At 40.5% G+C, this 15848-nt stretch overlaps 1 long non-coding RNA gene across 1 annotated transcript in view; it reads left to right on the top strand.

The window, feature by feature from the left end:
• Positions 1–15648, top strand: part of LOC149223749 (uncharacterized) — a 78161-nt gene extending 62513 nt beyond the window's left edge. The window contains exon 2 of the long non-coding RNA XR_016248993.1: positions 15210–15648. This is a non-coding gene — a long non-coding RNA (uncharacterized LOC149223749). The remainder of the gene's footprint in view (positions 1–15209) is intronic.
• Positions 15649–15848: the final 200 nt, after the last annotated feature.

Here is a 15848-nt window from a genome sequence, read left to right as displayed (position 1 = left end):
CAACTTTCATTGTCACAATGTATGCGTGTAGGGCTAAGCGGTCCTTCAAATAAATCTGATAATAACTTCCTCAGCCAAACAACTTCCAGACAGACTTAGTTTGCAGTGAAATACTCAGCTTCAGCACTGGTCAAAACTATTGTATCCTGCTTTTTGCCCATCCATGAGACCATGGAAGATCCTAAGCGGAAGCATCCACTTGTTGTGCTTCATCCATTTGTTTCATTGCCACCCCAATTGGAATGTGTATATCCCATGAGTTGAATCTCATTACTATAATATTGAAGGCAGTGATATATGGTTCCATGCAAATATCTTAGGATATGTTTGGCTATAATCCAATGATCATGTTTTGGCTCCATCTGAAACTAACTGAGGACATTTACTGCAAAACAAATGTCAGGTCTAGTATTTACTAGATACATCAAGGACCCAATCAATTGTCTGTAGCAAGTAGGATCCACTGGACTAGAATCTGAACTCCTCAACTTCTTCAGATTGGTAATCATAGGAGTCGTCATAGGCTTGTTGTCCATGATGCCAATTTTTTGTAGAATCTTGATCACATATTTTCCTTGACCAAGATATATTTCACCTAGCTTCTTCCAAACTTCTAGTCCCAAGTAATAATGCATAATCCACAGATCCTTCATATCAAATTTGGCTGCTAACTGCTTCTTGCATTCCTGAATTCGATGTTCTACACCTGTAACAAGTAGATCATCCACATACAATAGTATGATGATTGGTTCATCCTGGACCACCCTGATGTAGAGGTTAGGATTTGCAGAACTCTTGGCAAAACCAAGTCTCAATAGATATGCATCCATTCTTGCATACCAAGCTCTAGGTACTTGCTTTATGACATATAGAGTTTTCTTCAGTCTGCAGACATAAGTCTCCCTCAAATTTCTTTCAAATCCTTGAGATTGCTCAATGTAAACTTCGTCATCAATAGTCCCATTCAGAAAAGTTGTCTTAACATCCATTTGATGGATGTTCCATCCCATTGTAGCAGCTAAAGAGATAAGAGATCTGATTGTTGTATATCTAGTTGTAGGAGCAAAAGTTTCTTCGTAATCAATACCTTCTTTTTGTGAGAAGCCCCTTGCCACAAACCTTGCCTTGTATTTATCAATGCTCCCGTCTGCAACATGCTTTATTTTATATATCCATTTTGAAGTGACTATCGATTTACTACTTGGTCTAGGAACAATTTCCCAGACATCATTCTTCATAATTGACTCTTATTCTTCTTGCATTGCATTCCTCCACTCTTGATTTTTAGTTGCATCTTCATTGGAGGAGGGCTCAACTTCAATGAGCTTCATCATATATGTTGCATATCCAGAATACCTCTTAGGTCTTGTAGAGTTCTGCTTCTTGTATAGTTGTCCTCAACCAAGCAGGACTCTTATGGATTTAAGGAACAACAACTTGATTTATAGGTTCACTGGGTCCTTCAACATCTTCTTGATTTGATGTAGAATCTTGACCATTGTTGTCCCTAGATATCCTCAAAAATGGGTACCTCTTCTTCATTAGAATCAACTAGAACATCTTTTGATTTCTTGTAAGCCACATTTTCATCAAAGATGACATCCTAGCGTACTTCAATATGACGATCCTCTTTAATGTAGATTTTGTATGCTTTAGATGAAGCACTATACCCAACAAAGATGCCCTTTAGACTAGTAGGATCCAACTTCTTCCTTTTGTCCTTTGGTATATGCATATAAACAAGACATCCAAATATTCGAAGATGATCCACACTCGGCTTCTTTCCTGTAAATGCTTCTTCCGGTGTCATGTTGTTGAGAATCTTGTGAGGACTTTGGTTCTGCAAGTAGATAGTTGTTACACATGCTTCTCCCCATAAGAATTGAGGGAGATCTTGATCATGAAGCATGGCCCTGACACATTCTTCAATTGTTTTGTTCTTCCTTTCAACCATGCCATTCTGTTCAGGATTATAAGGAACAATTAGCTCCCTCTTAATCCCTACTTCCTTGCAAAACATTATAAGTTCTTTGGAGGTATACTCTCCACCATTGTCAGACCTTAGAGTTTTTATCTTTCTTTCGGTCAAATTCTAGACTTCGTTCATGAATTCTTGAAACTTCTCGAATACCTCATCTTTGTTCTTGAGGAGATATAACCACGTTTTCCTTGAGAAATCATCAATGAAGGTCACATAATATTGATGCCCACCAAGAGATTTTACTACCATAGGACCACATACATTAGAGTGTATGAGATCTAAAACTTCCTTAGATCTGGTATCAGTTTTTGCAAATGGATTTTTCACGTTCTTGCCTAGAGCACAACCCTTACAAGTCCCTTCATGTTCTTCCTTCAATTTGGGGATGCCATTGACCATTTGATTTAGAGATGGAAAAATCCTGTAATGAAGGTGTCCATACCTTCTATGCCATAGTTCGAAAGGGCTCACATCTAAGTGAACTAGGGCTTGAGATAGAGGTGTAAAAAGTCTATATAATGTTCCCTCACAAATCCCAATTACCCTAGCATGATCAATACTAGAGTCCTTAACCCAAACCAAAACCTTGCCATCAACAAAAGCAATTCTATCACCCTTATCCTCTATACAAGAAGCTTTTCTTCAAACCTAGAACATATAGAATATTGTTGAGGTGAATACTTCCACTGGACTCGTGCTCCAACAAAGTAGCTCCAATCCCTTTCATTGGATAGCTCTTCTTGTCTCCAAGTTCAATCGAATCAGAGGAGGTACCTTTTAACAGAGTACAGTTGACTGCATTCACCTGTCATATGTCTGGAAACACCACTGTCATTAACCCATACATTCTTGTCCTTGGAAGTCCCAGACAAAGCGGAAAATAAACTTCCATCCATTACTTATTTTTGCTAGCTTGGAGATGATCTGTAATATGTAACCCTTGATGGATACAACAAAATTCCAAAGAAACTTGAAAGCCTTCTTCATAACCCTTGCCATAGTGCCAACTAGGATGTGATCTTTAGTCTCCTTCTTGCACCTTAGCTCTGGTACCATGTTAGAAAATCAAGAGACTTATAGATTATAGATGATTTTCCTTATCTTGATAATTACTTGTGATATTTGTTTCCCTTTTATTATGTATTATATCTTGTTCATCAAGCAATTACCAAAACAATGAAGATCACAATGAGACAAAGTAAACAAGATATAGGCTTCAAGCCAAGGCAAAACCCCTCCAAGGGGAAAACTCAAAAACAAGCTTCTTTTCTTATATAATCTTCTTACAATGAGACTTCTAAGACCCAAAGACCAAAGCCTAGAATCCTCCCAAGCAACAAGACAACCCACCAGCAAGATCTTCTTTAAGGCAGCTTGAAAACTTTGACCCTGTAGCTTCACATCTAGAATTTCGACCCTGCAGCTTCACTTCAGAATTATGGCCCTGCAACTTCGGCCTCCTCAAACTTCACAGCTTCACAAAAACCCTAGAAGCTTCACACGTATGGACATAAAAAGATGATCTGCAAGAGATTTTGACTTCTCTTTTCTTCGTCCTCTTTGCTCTTTCTCCTTCTTCGCTATTGCAAATTAAACTTGAGATGAGATGGTGTCTTAAATAAGTCGAGATTATTCTATTTATAGCCTTCTTGAGGGGTCAAATAGCCCTCCTTTAGGACGACTTCATCTTGACTAGGATGACTTGGTCTTGGAGAATAAAATGGCTTTTCTTGACTCAAAATTGATATGATCAGATGCCCATGAGAGATTATTTCAAGGAGTGGAAATCCATGGGCGAAGATTTTCAAGGCATCCTTGTCCTCCAAAGATTATTGCCAACTCAAACAGAAGGAGAAGGGTAGTTACTGTGGGGGACTGAGAACATAGAGTTCAAAGTTGCAATGTACTATTGGGAGGATGTATTTTCCCACATATGATGGATCTACCAAGGGCACAACTCGAGCTTGGGTGGAAAAGTTGGATACCTATTTCTAGCTTAATCGGATGACAAAGGTTGAAGCCATCAAAATGGCTACCTTGCATTTGGAGGGGGAGGCACACGGCTAGTGGTTTCATGGGTTGTCCACACTAGGGCATGCCATCATGGCCTCTTATGACAACTTCACCCGGAGAGTGGTGGAGCGTTTTGATAGGAGGGACCCGAAGGCTCACTTCAGGGAGCTGACCCAGCTTAGGCAAACTGGCCACCCAGAGCAGTACATATCGGAGTTTTTGAGGGTCTCAGTCATGGTGCCAGATTTCTCTAATGCCAGGAGGGTGTACACATTTATAGAGGGGTTGCTTGAGCCATTGCGTGGATTGGTGAAGTCCCGCAGACCCACTACTTTGCAGGAGGTTGTGACTTGTGCCAGGGATTTGCAGGGGGCAATCCCCAAGACTAGAGCATCCATATCATCACAGGCTCCCTACGGTTGATTTGTGGCAGCATCGGATGTGCTCTATCCATGAAAATTGGTGGAGAGGCTAAGACATATAAGATCTCCAAGACCCACAAATGGTTTGGGGAAATTCCACCTGATTGGAGAGGATATTAAAATAATTAATATTTTTAATGGGGTTCCTAAGTCTAAACTTAGGAAAATTAAAATATTAAAGGGTATTAATATAAAACTAGGTGAGAATGTTCTAAATGACATGGATCAAGCCAAATCTAATCTTAGCCGTTGATTAGGGACTTAATCTCGGTCGTTGAAGACTCAGAGGAGGCTTAAGGGTTAGTTGGAGATACACCAAATTGATCAGTCAGTTCGATTTTCTAGAGCGGGGTTTTGCTGAGAGAATCGAGCTAGTGATGTGTTGCAGCGAGGGGAAATTTGGCACGAGGCTGAGAATACATGGCAGAGAGGCAGAGATAGTGCCAGAGAGACAGCACAGAGATTGGAGAGGCTGACGGAGAGGCAACTAGGAGCTACGTAGAGGCTGAAGAGGCCAATGTGGGTGACGTAGAGGGTCTAAGAGCTGACGCAGAGAGCCAAGGGGCTAACGCAGAGGCTAGCAGAGTTGACGCAAGGCCAAGAGGCAACGACAGAAGAATTTTCGTGGGATAGAGTGAGTGCTGGTGAGCCGGGAAGGGTGATGCAGTCCTTGCAGAGTGACGTAGAGCAGTGGAAGTTGCCATAGTTGTTGTGGGATTGTTCAATCGGTGATTGATCAGCTGAAATATCTGTCTCCGAGGAGATGTACTATTGTCGAGGGCATTCTCTATTGGGTGAGCCATTTCTGGCACCCTGGTTGTATTCAAAAACTGCATAATAATAAAACCCTCATATCTGCGGCACTGGTTTTCCCACATTGGGTTTTTTTGGGGACGGTTGTCCAAAAATAATGATGTCCCTGGTGTGTTTGTCTCAATTATTTTAGTTTTTGATCTGTATATGAGTTAAGGTTGCGTTTGTGTTTATTTCAGTATTTATATTTATAAATAACTTGTTAATGGAATGAAAAAGTAGGAGAAATTAAACCAGATAATGTAGTAGGGATTTCTAATGTGTCAGACTTAGAAATTTCAACACCTACCCAAAAAAAGGGAATGACATGAGGCTCCCACCACAGTGAGCAGCCCAGGGGCATGGGAAGTTAGATGAGGAGACCAGGAGAGACCTCTGAAGGAGGAAACTATTTTTACTTGTCAAGAGTCATGGGCACCAGGCCATAGATGCACAGCGGGCAAGGCCCACTACATTGGGGTCTTCTCTTGTAGCGAACAGGAGGATGATGTGGAGTTGGTGATACGAGGGGGAGACAACAAGACTTAGGAAGAGAGGGGACCACCACCACCACCACGGGGGAGTCCTCACTTCTTTGCGTGGGATTCCCAAATTTTTTACCCTGAGGATCAGAGGCACAGTGCAGGGACAACATGTCTCAGTCTTGGTAGATAGTGGGGCCACCCATAATTTTATTGATGCCCAAATGGTTTAGAGGCGGGGCATCACTTTGGAGGAGTTCGAGGGGTTCTCAGTTCTGGTGTTGGGGGACAGGACTATGCAGTGTACCCGATATGTCCCTGCTTTGACAGTGACCATGGGGAACTACTCGGTGACAGATCATTTCTTTGTTGTGGATGTGTCAGACACCAACGTGGTGATGGGTGTCCAGTGGCTCTACTCCCTTGGCCAGGTCACCACTGATTGGAGGAAACTGGAGATGGAGTTCATTGGGCCGGATGGCAAGCTGGTGGTTCTTCGGGGTATGCATTCATATCCTCCACAGACAGTTTCAGCACACAGGATGGAGGCTGACTTGAGGCATGGGGACATAGCATGGGCAGTGGAGCTGAGGATTTTGGAGGTTGGGGGACAGCCCAAGCCACCACACCCCAACATACAGGCCATTTTGGACAGGTACTCGGTAGTGTTTGGGGACATACCACTAAGGCAGCCACCTAACAGAGGATTTGAGCACACGATTGAGCTGGAGCAGGGCGTAAAGGCAGTTATCACCACTCCTTATAGGCATCCCAAGGCCTACAAGGATGAGATTGAGCATGCCATTAAGGATTTGCTGGCATTGGGGCACATTGTGCTAAGCTCTAGTCCCTTCGCTTCATCAGTTGTTCTAGTGAAGAAGAAGGATGGGACTTTGCACATGTGCATTGATTATAGAGAGCTCCACAAGAAGACTTTGAAGAACCGCTACCCAAGTACGCAAATTGATGAGTTGATGGATGAGCTTAGAGGAGCCAAGTAATTCTCTAAGATAGACTTGCACTCGGGGTACCACCAGATCAGGGTGAGGGATCAGGACATCCCCAAGATGGCTTTCAGGTGCCACTATGGGCATGTTGAGTTTTTGGTCATGCCCTATGGGCTGACCAATGCACCTGCCACTTATCAGTCATGCATGAATCATGTATTCCGTGGGCAGTTGTTAAAGTTTGTACTAGTGTTCTTCGACGACATTTTGATTTACAGTGGGATGTGGGAGGAACATTTGCAGCATTTGGAGGTGGTGTTGTGCATTTTAGAGGAGAAACAATTTTACGCCAAGTTGTCCAAATGTGAATTTGAGCTAACAAAGATGCTCTACTTCGGGCACATCATTGGCGCAGATGGAGTGAGGGTGCATGAGGAGAAGATCGGGCCATCCAAGATTGGCCAGTGCCCTGGAATGTGACTGAGTTGAGGGGATTTGTAGGCATATGCACCTATTATAGGAAGTCTGTAAAGGGCTTCTCACAGTTAGAAGCTCCCCTCACAGATCTGACGAAGGGAGCTTTTGTATGGATAGATTGAGTGCGGTCAGTATTTGATAGCCTCAAGGAGGTGATGAGTAATTGCCCAGTTTTGGCATTCCCGGATTTCACTCAATCGTTCACCTTGGAGTGCGATGCATCAAGAGAGGGGGTTGACGAAGTTTTATCTCAGGAGGGACACCCCATCGCTTTTGAGAGTCGGAAGCTCCTTCTGCATGAGAGGTCGTATTCTATTTACGACAAGGAGATGTTGGCCATCATGCATGCGTTGGCCAAGTTCTGACAGTATTTGGTGGGCAACAAATTTCAGGTGAACACTGAAACGCGTCCCGGAAATTCCGAAACGCAGATTGGGTCGAAAAAACTGCTTCCTGCCCTGTGGGAACCGTTTGGCCCAATCTGCGTTTTGAAATTGTTGGGACATGTTTCGGGCAACGGATCACCTGGCCGAAACGTCGTGTTTCGGTCGAGTGATCCGTATGAATCGCAACCGACTCTATGGGTAGTCAGTCGGTTTCGTCGTGCAGCCCCACAAAAATGCTTTTTTTTTTATTTTTATTTTTATCTAGTGGTTGGGGGTGGGTATAAGTTTGGGTTAGGGAAGGGAATGAAGGGATTAAAAGGCTTTTTCACCTCTCATGTGCTCACTTCTATTTTTTGAGAGCTTGGAGAAGAGAGGAGAAAGAGAGGAGAGACTTGAGGAGAGCTTGCAAGAGTGAAGAAGGAGTAAAGAAGGGCTTCCGTCTACAAGAGCTAAAGAGGTAAGTGGAAATCTGAAACTCCATCATTTTTTTGCCATTGTTTTTTATATTTTTCTCCTTCCTCTCCTACTCTTTTCCATTCTTTCTTCTTGCTTATTTAATTGCAGCTTGTCCACCGACTATATTCATATTCCAAGATGGTGTTCTTTTGGCTTCTATGTATCATTCCACTTTTGGTTTTCATGATGGCAAGGGAGAGTAGGAATAGAAGGGAAGAAGAACAAGAGGATAGTGGTCCCCATATGAGTGACCCAATGTATGATGAGGAGGAAGGGTTTGAATAGGAAGGGGATGAACTTGAAGGGAACACTAAAACACTAGAGGGGGAAGTTGCATTGACACCCTTGTGGAACTATGTGACCAAACCTAAAGGGGGAAAAGGTGGTGGAAGCTACAAATTTTTTTGCCCTCATGGTTTTCATGGAGGAAGACCATTTAGTGGTTCATATACCCGTGTGAGGAGGCATCTTTGTGGGGTGATGGACAATGATGATAAAAGGGTGTTGTGGGGATACAAATTTGCCCAAACATTTCAGCTGAACAAAGAAGAAAATACATCCAAATAGAGGAGGTTATACAACAAAAAAGCAAGAAATAAAAACTCAGTCTGAATCAAGTGTAACCTCTAGATTTGGTAGCTCATCTCCTCCTGGTACTTCTGCAATCTCTGGAGGTAAAATAACAATAGGGGATTTCCTTAATGTTGTTGGGAGGGATGATGTGAATGGAAATGTAGTCCAATTTGTTTGTGCTTGCGGTGTACCATTCAATGTGCTTTGCTCTCCCTATTGGCATGCAATGGTAAAGGCCATCAATGAAGCCCCAAAAGGATACAAGGCCCCCAACTATGAGAAAGCTAGAACAGTGTCATTAGAAAGAGAAAAAACAAAGGTTCAAAGAGCTTTGACACGTATTACAAATGAGTGGGTGGATTGTAGGATATCCACTGTCTCAGATGGGTGGACAAATATTAGAAACCAACATTTGATAAATGTTTTTGGTGTTTCTGCTAGTGGTGCAGTATTTATTACATGTTATGACTCCATCGGTGCAACATCCCAAAACATTGCAGATCTCCTATTGCAATCAATAAGAGATCTTGGTCTGAATAATGTGGTTCAAGTGATCACAAATAATGCAACAAATTGTAAGGCAGCAGGAAAAGTTATTGAGCATACTCATCCACACATCTTTTGGTCTGGGTGCTTGGTGAACACATTGAACCTTTTGATGCATGATATTTTGAAGCATAAAGGTGGGTGGATTAATGAGCTTTACAGGAGAGTGAAGCAACTCATTAAATTTATCGCAGGGCATACAAGGGTAAACCACTTCTATGGCACTTACTCCAAGTTGCAGTTGCTTAAACTTGCGAAAACAAGATTTGCAAGTTATTACCTCACCTTTAAGCGGCTAGTGAAGGTGAGACATGCTTTAACTAATATGGTGACTTCTAAATCATGGGAGGAAATTAACACTGATAGAGATGGTTCTAATGTAGCCAAGGACACTATTCTTGACATGTTCTTTTGGTCACAGGTTAAATATGTTTTGCAAATCACCAAACCAATTTATTACATGATCAAGTTTGCAGATGTAGATCGACCAATAATTGGGGAGGTGTATGAGCAAATGGATAGCATGTTGGGGTAGATTAAAGACATTGTTGAGGCTAGAGATATCACCTTGTACAATTATATACGTGTAGAGGTGGAAAACTTATGGGAAATGCTAAATGTTCCATTGCATGCATTAGCATATGTTTTGAAACCTAAATACTATCATCCATCATGGCTTTCAACACCAGCACTTGGGGGGGGAGCGGAGAAAACCACACCTAGATCTAGAGGCTCTAGAAAAATATATGATTGCATTGGATAAATTAGTCCCTGATGAGGAGGAGGCTGCCATGGTACGAAAACAGTTGAGCAACTATATACTTAGCATTGGTCCATTTGGGAGCATGCATGCAATTAGAGATCGAGAGAGTTTTTCTTCTCTTGAGTGGTGGAACAAGCATGGAGGTGGTACTCCACTTCTACAAACTTTGGCATTGCAGGAGCTATCATAGGTGGTAAACACTTTTTCTGCATAGAGGTGTTGGAGCTCTTATTCTTTCATCCACAGTGTTAAAAGGAACAGGTTGAGTTTAGATTGGGCAAAGAGTTTGGTTTATGTTCATTACAACTTGCGATTGTTGTCCCATTACTGTGATGATGCAAAGACTAATAAAGACCTTAAGGTTTGGGACAGGAATCCAAAGGAGCCCAATTTGGAGGATGGAATGTTGCGATTAGATCAATTAAAGGATGATCTTATCCAGGTATGTCCATTGTGGTATGAATTTCAAAATTTAGTCAATAAGTGGTATGTCCATTGAATTCAAATGTGTCATTTTTTCTTATAAAGCATTTCTCTAATTCCTATTTTTAATTTTTTTTGTTAACTAGTGGTTTTTTTTGTATGAATTTGATAAGCGATTCCAGAATGATGATGATTGAGTTGAGATGCCACCCCCATATGGTCCCTTAATTCCCAGGTTCCATGGTTCAACACCAACAACAGGGGCTTCGTCTTCATCAGTTTCAGTGCCACAACATCCATAGGCACCATCTTCTTCATTGCCACCATGTGGAGGCCCACCGACATGTACTCTTCGTAGTGGAAGGAGAGACTAGTAGATATATTCACAATTTACTACTTTTGTCATAGATTAATCATTAGACTTGTAGGCTTGTTGTGAATTTGAACTTTTTTGTCTTCATGGTGTCCAAGTGGCCTATTTTGTAAACATTATTATTTGAATTTTGGACATGACTAATGTTGACAATTTCTCACTTGCTATAGAATATGATTTATGTTTTATTTTTTATAATATGCTAAAAAATTTGATGTATGTTTGTAATTGCTAGAATATTGATGCTGGAATAATTAATCATTGATGTACAATGGAATCATGGATGCCATATCTATCTTGATTTATGTAAAAATATGCATGTTTTCATGTCTTCTACAACTAATTTGGTATTTGGGATGTTTGTTTTGAATATAAATGAAAATAAAAAAAATATATATATATATATATATATATATATATATATAGTAGACGCTTCGCTTCCTAGATTTTTAGAAAAAGACGCTTCCAATTCTCTGCTTCCAAAAACATCTCCATTTTGTCCCCACTTCATGCAACATTGGGGATGATATAGTCAAGGTACATCCGTGTAGCATGTGACGGATAGGTGAATGAAGTAGGGGATGAGAGGAGGCAGTCTTGGGTCACATGTTGGGGCACAAGGGTAGCTAATAAGAGGGAAGCCCACACTTGGGTTTTCAAATGTAGGATGGAACAATCGTGGTACATGAGGTGCCCCGGCCTTGATTTTTCCACCCTTCTTTATATGCCTTTTGCCTTTTTATGATTTTCTTTTATTAACTGCTTGGAGCTCAAGGGGTTAGAGCATGATGTGTAAGATATGGCAATGGAATCCCCTTTTCTTAAGGTGTGGCGGTTCATCATCCACCAGGGGTTGGGACAATCATGGGTTCCTATATGATGAAGAAGGCTCATAGAACTTGTAGGAACCAGGGTGATGGCCATGATGATGGGCTAGAGCTTGTGTATTGGCTTTTTCCCACGTGCTAAATGTTTTTGTTCCGGCCATCTTTTGCATTTTGTGGTACTTTTCCTATTGAATGTGGCCATATATGCTTTTAACTTTCTTTTCAGTTGCATCAACCTTCGGGCTTCATTCCAGGCCATGAACCAAGGTGTGGGCAAGGGGAAGGGGCGAGCTAACCTTATGTGGACCTAATGGAGGGATGTGGACCCAGGTGGGAAATATGATGAATGGGGCAATAATGAATGGAAAGTGGGTAATATAAGCGGATAAAGGAGCAGGACTAGCAACCAAAATCGGGTTTCCCCGTGAAATACCATCCCTGGAACCAAATTATCAATAAAAGAGATCCCACAGGACTAGAATCTAAGGTTAATTCCTAAAAGGGGTCTAGGGGACAGAAGCACAAACCTAGCCCATTCTTTCCACTGAATCCCCCCATTAATCCATGTTCGGAAGTGTCCGTGATAAGCAAACTACAATACTCAATTTCAAAATGACAAGTCATACCTTTAGATTCGGGAAGCCCACTTCCAAACATACAATCATGGCAGATGGGCAAGGAACCACATGGCTAACTCAGGTCGCAAAGAAAATGACACAATGAGTTAACAAATGGCCGTTGACTATCCGCTGAGGACCATCTTGGAGAAAAAAAATCTTCTAGTGATATTACCCATAAAATGGTGGGTAATAGGACCACTTTGCATTGGGAATGGTGTATGCCTTTGGAAATGTGAAAGTTTTCAAAAATGAGACTACCATATATGAGATTTGTTTGAGAAATATTGCACCAAAGCCAAGGCCACCTACAGATTTTATAGACCATAACTATATGGTAAAGACAGCTACACCTTGATGCGGGTTGGATTGAACCATACATTAGTGACCACCCCTACAAAAGCAGGCTCCCATAAAATCATGATCCTCAAGTAAGATCACCTAAGGCTTTCCAATCTTAGACAAGATGAGATACAACAAGTGAACTACAAGGGACCAGTCATGGTCAGACCAAAACAACAAGACAAAGACTCTAAGAACAAGGCATAGGCCTGGGATACCTGGTCCAAAACCTCACATTGTTGTTACAACACTTTGACTTGTGACCTTCGGCTTATAATGATGGCGAAAGATGTTGCAAAAGGTTTTATGTAATCCTTTTGACATGAAGTGCAACAATGCCTTAAATGGATGATGTCTTTGGAGAGGCCATGGAGACCTTGATGACATCATAATGATGAGCTTCAACATTGCACATATGGTGGGACAACTCACATGATGATGGTGGGTCACTTAGTTGAGCCAACCTAGCACATTTGATGATGAGGTGGTAGAGTTGGATGATGCAACATGACCCTTCAATGAGGGGGCATGACTTTTGGATGATGCATTACACCTTTTAGGGAGAGACATGACCTTTCAAGCACTTGTTACCCCATTTTTGAAATGATATCACTTCATTGAGCCCATTACACTCGCACTAGTGTCACTTATGGAGTATTTATGATGAATGATTTCATGTTTTAGCATTCTATCTTTGTTTTAGAAGCATTTTGGGGGTTCAGCTTGAGACCTATCCACCTTGTATCATGGATTATTATGTTTTAGGGGCTTTTAGCCTAATTGAGAGGTAGCTTGGATTCCTCATATAAATAGAGGAAGTGATCCCTCATTTGCATCATTGCTACTTGTGGACATTCATTACTAGTCTGCTTCTTCTCTTACATAGTTCGCTATGGATGAATGACTTGTACAATATCTTGGAGAGATCCATGGATTCTTTTTCAAGTTTTGAAGGATGATTCATGGCTAGGGTTTCATTGATGAGAATTGGTTTACCTAGTAAGTGTTCTTTCTAAATCATTGTGGGTGTATTTATTGAATGTAGGAAGGGTTGATGTGCTTGTCAAGTAGTGAAATGCCAAAACACATATGAAACACCATCAGCCATACCATACAATGTTTACAAATCTAGAAATGCCATATAGTACAATTGGCAGTTTTCGAATGCCTTTTATTAATTTCCAATGATGTTTCAAGCCCCACTTAAATGCCCAAGAGGGGAATGGGACCCATATGAAAATATCACCCTCTTTTTGTCAATGAACCTTTAAGACAAAGTAAAGATAGGTATTGATCTTTCTTTAAATGCTAGTATGGTTAGTGGTGCTTCTAAAGCATTTCAGCCATTTCGAGTGGTGCTTCTAAAGCATTTCAGAATTTAGCCATTTCGAGTGGTGCTTCTAAAGCATTTCAGAATTCAGCCATTTCGAGTGATATTATTGGCACTTTTTTGAAAGTTTCAAGGCCCACCTAAGTGCTTGAGAGAGGCATGGGGCCCACAAGAAAATATTTCCTTGTCCATGTCAGTGACCCTTTAAGACAAAACTGAGATAATGGATTGAACATTGAGGAGTTTGTCACCTTGGTAATTAATAGTAATATTAGATTCTTAAAGTAAAAAATTGAGAATGTCAACTTTTACTTAATTTTTAACATTACTGTTGAGTATTTTAACTTTTTAAGTTGTTGAGAGTGGTTCCAACCTCATTGGACTTTGTATGGAGAAGTAGAATTCATGCGACATTCAAAATTCAGCAAACTTAATAGTTTTCAGGATTTCAGCGTTGGCGAGATTGTAGCATTTCTACTAGATTTTATTGCGTATGAGGGTATAGGATTGGCATTAGTAATGAACACCAAGCTATGGGATTTTGCATCATGTATCATTTATGAGAGTTAATGTAGACATGGATCTCCTTCTAAAATGGCATTTATGTGTACCATTCTTATTTTCTTACAAGATACTTTGTTATTTAAAAAAGACCACATATTTATACCTTTTGTATTCTATATATTCTGTTTCCTCCACGTAGCCATTTTGGAGAGATTCATGTTTCCAAGCATTCCTGTTTTGTAAACATGTACACTTTTCTACATTTAGGGCAACTTAATTTTTGGGTGATGTTGAATTTTTCTTGATTTCATGGAACCAGTAGAATGTCATTTTACATTATGAAATTTAGTTTGGGTCCATGAAGAATACTTAATTTAAAAGAATTAGAATTATGAGAAACTTTCCTGTCATACGTTTTGCATTGTTTCTGAAACTCTTTCTCCAAGGCTTTCCTATGAAAATAACCTGCGATTGGCTTCTCTTTTCTCCTGAAATTGCTAAATTCATTTTCTTTCTCTTTTTCCATCTGGCCAGCAACAAACCTGTTCTACTTGTGCAAATTTTGAGACCATTGGGATTATCCAAATCCTCATAAGCCATGCGGTCGACATTATAGGCATCGTAAGATTATGAGGACTATTGACCGTTTATCAATATTTAATAGTGACAAGCAAGCAATGCCAAAAACGTTGTTCCATTATAGGACTTCCAGTGTACTATAACAAGCCGGTTTTTCTTAGCATACTAAAATGGGTTCATCATGTTTTTATGTGCTGGTGGAAAGTAAGTTGGAAGAATGTCAAAGCTTGACTACAATGAGAAGATGTCATCGTGTCTTGCTTGTTATTCTATCTTAGTATCAGCACCCACAAACTGAGTTTTTTCATTTTAAATTTTTTACTGACTCAGAAAGGCAGTTGTATTGAATTAAATGGGTTTTGTATTTATTTTGCAGGCTCAGAAGGCAGAAAGGTTAGGAGGAAAACTCTTTTGACCAAGCCAATAAGGAGGGTTTTGAGGAGTGTCAAAGAAACTAAAGAAAAAGGAAATAGATCTGATTACAAAAGGCGAGGTGGACTAGCTGTGGCTTGAGGTACTCGAATGACAACGCTCTTTTCAGTGAAATGTAGATTGACAAATTGCCCCTTTTGTCTGGGCATCTCTCTGAAAATGGTTCCACAATGCCAAGTCTGGCTAAGATATAAGGGATTTTAATGAACACTTAACTGGGGTGATCTAAGTGTTTTGATCGTAAATGTAAAGCAATGGTGATATTTTATTTTTGGGGGAGAAAATATTGTTTTGAACAGAAATGTGATTTTGATCCCACTTCCAACCCCGGAACCAGAGCCACCCTTTCCTATTTGTTAATGAAATTTTGTTTTCTTGTATTATTTAACCTGTGATGTAGTGATTAACTTGATCTTTTGCAGTTTCCATTCCCTGATGCCAGTGTAGTATAAGCTGCTATTCTAATATTGATTTATTAACATTATTTACTTCAAATTTGTTGTCTTTATTTCTTAATGATCTATTTCATTTTCTGTTGCGCACTGAACTTTAAGGGTTTTACGATACTCAACACTTAGCTGGC

Source organism: Pinus tabuliformis, chromosome Q, assembly GCF_031772625.1.
Source record: "Pinus tabuliformis cultivar Carrire ecotype Pingquan chromosome Q, CPIR1, whole genome shotgun sequence".
In the NCBI taxonomy this organism is placed as follows: Eukaryota; Viridiplantae; Streptophyta; class Pinopsida; order Pinales; family Pinaceae; genus Pinus; species Pinus tabuliformis.
This window is presented reverse-complemented; position numbering and strand designations above follow the sequence as displayed.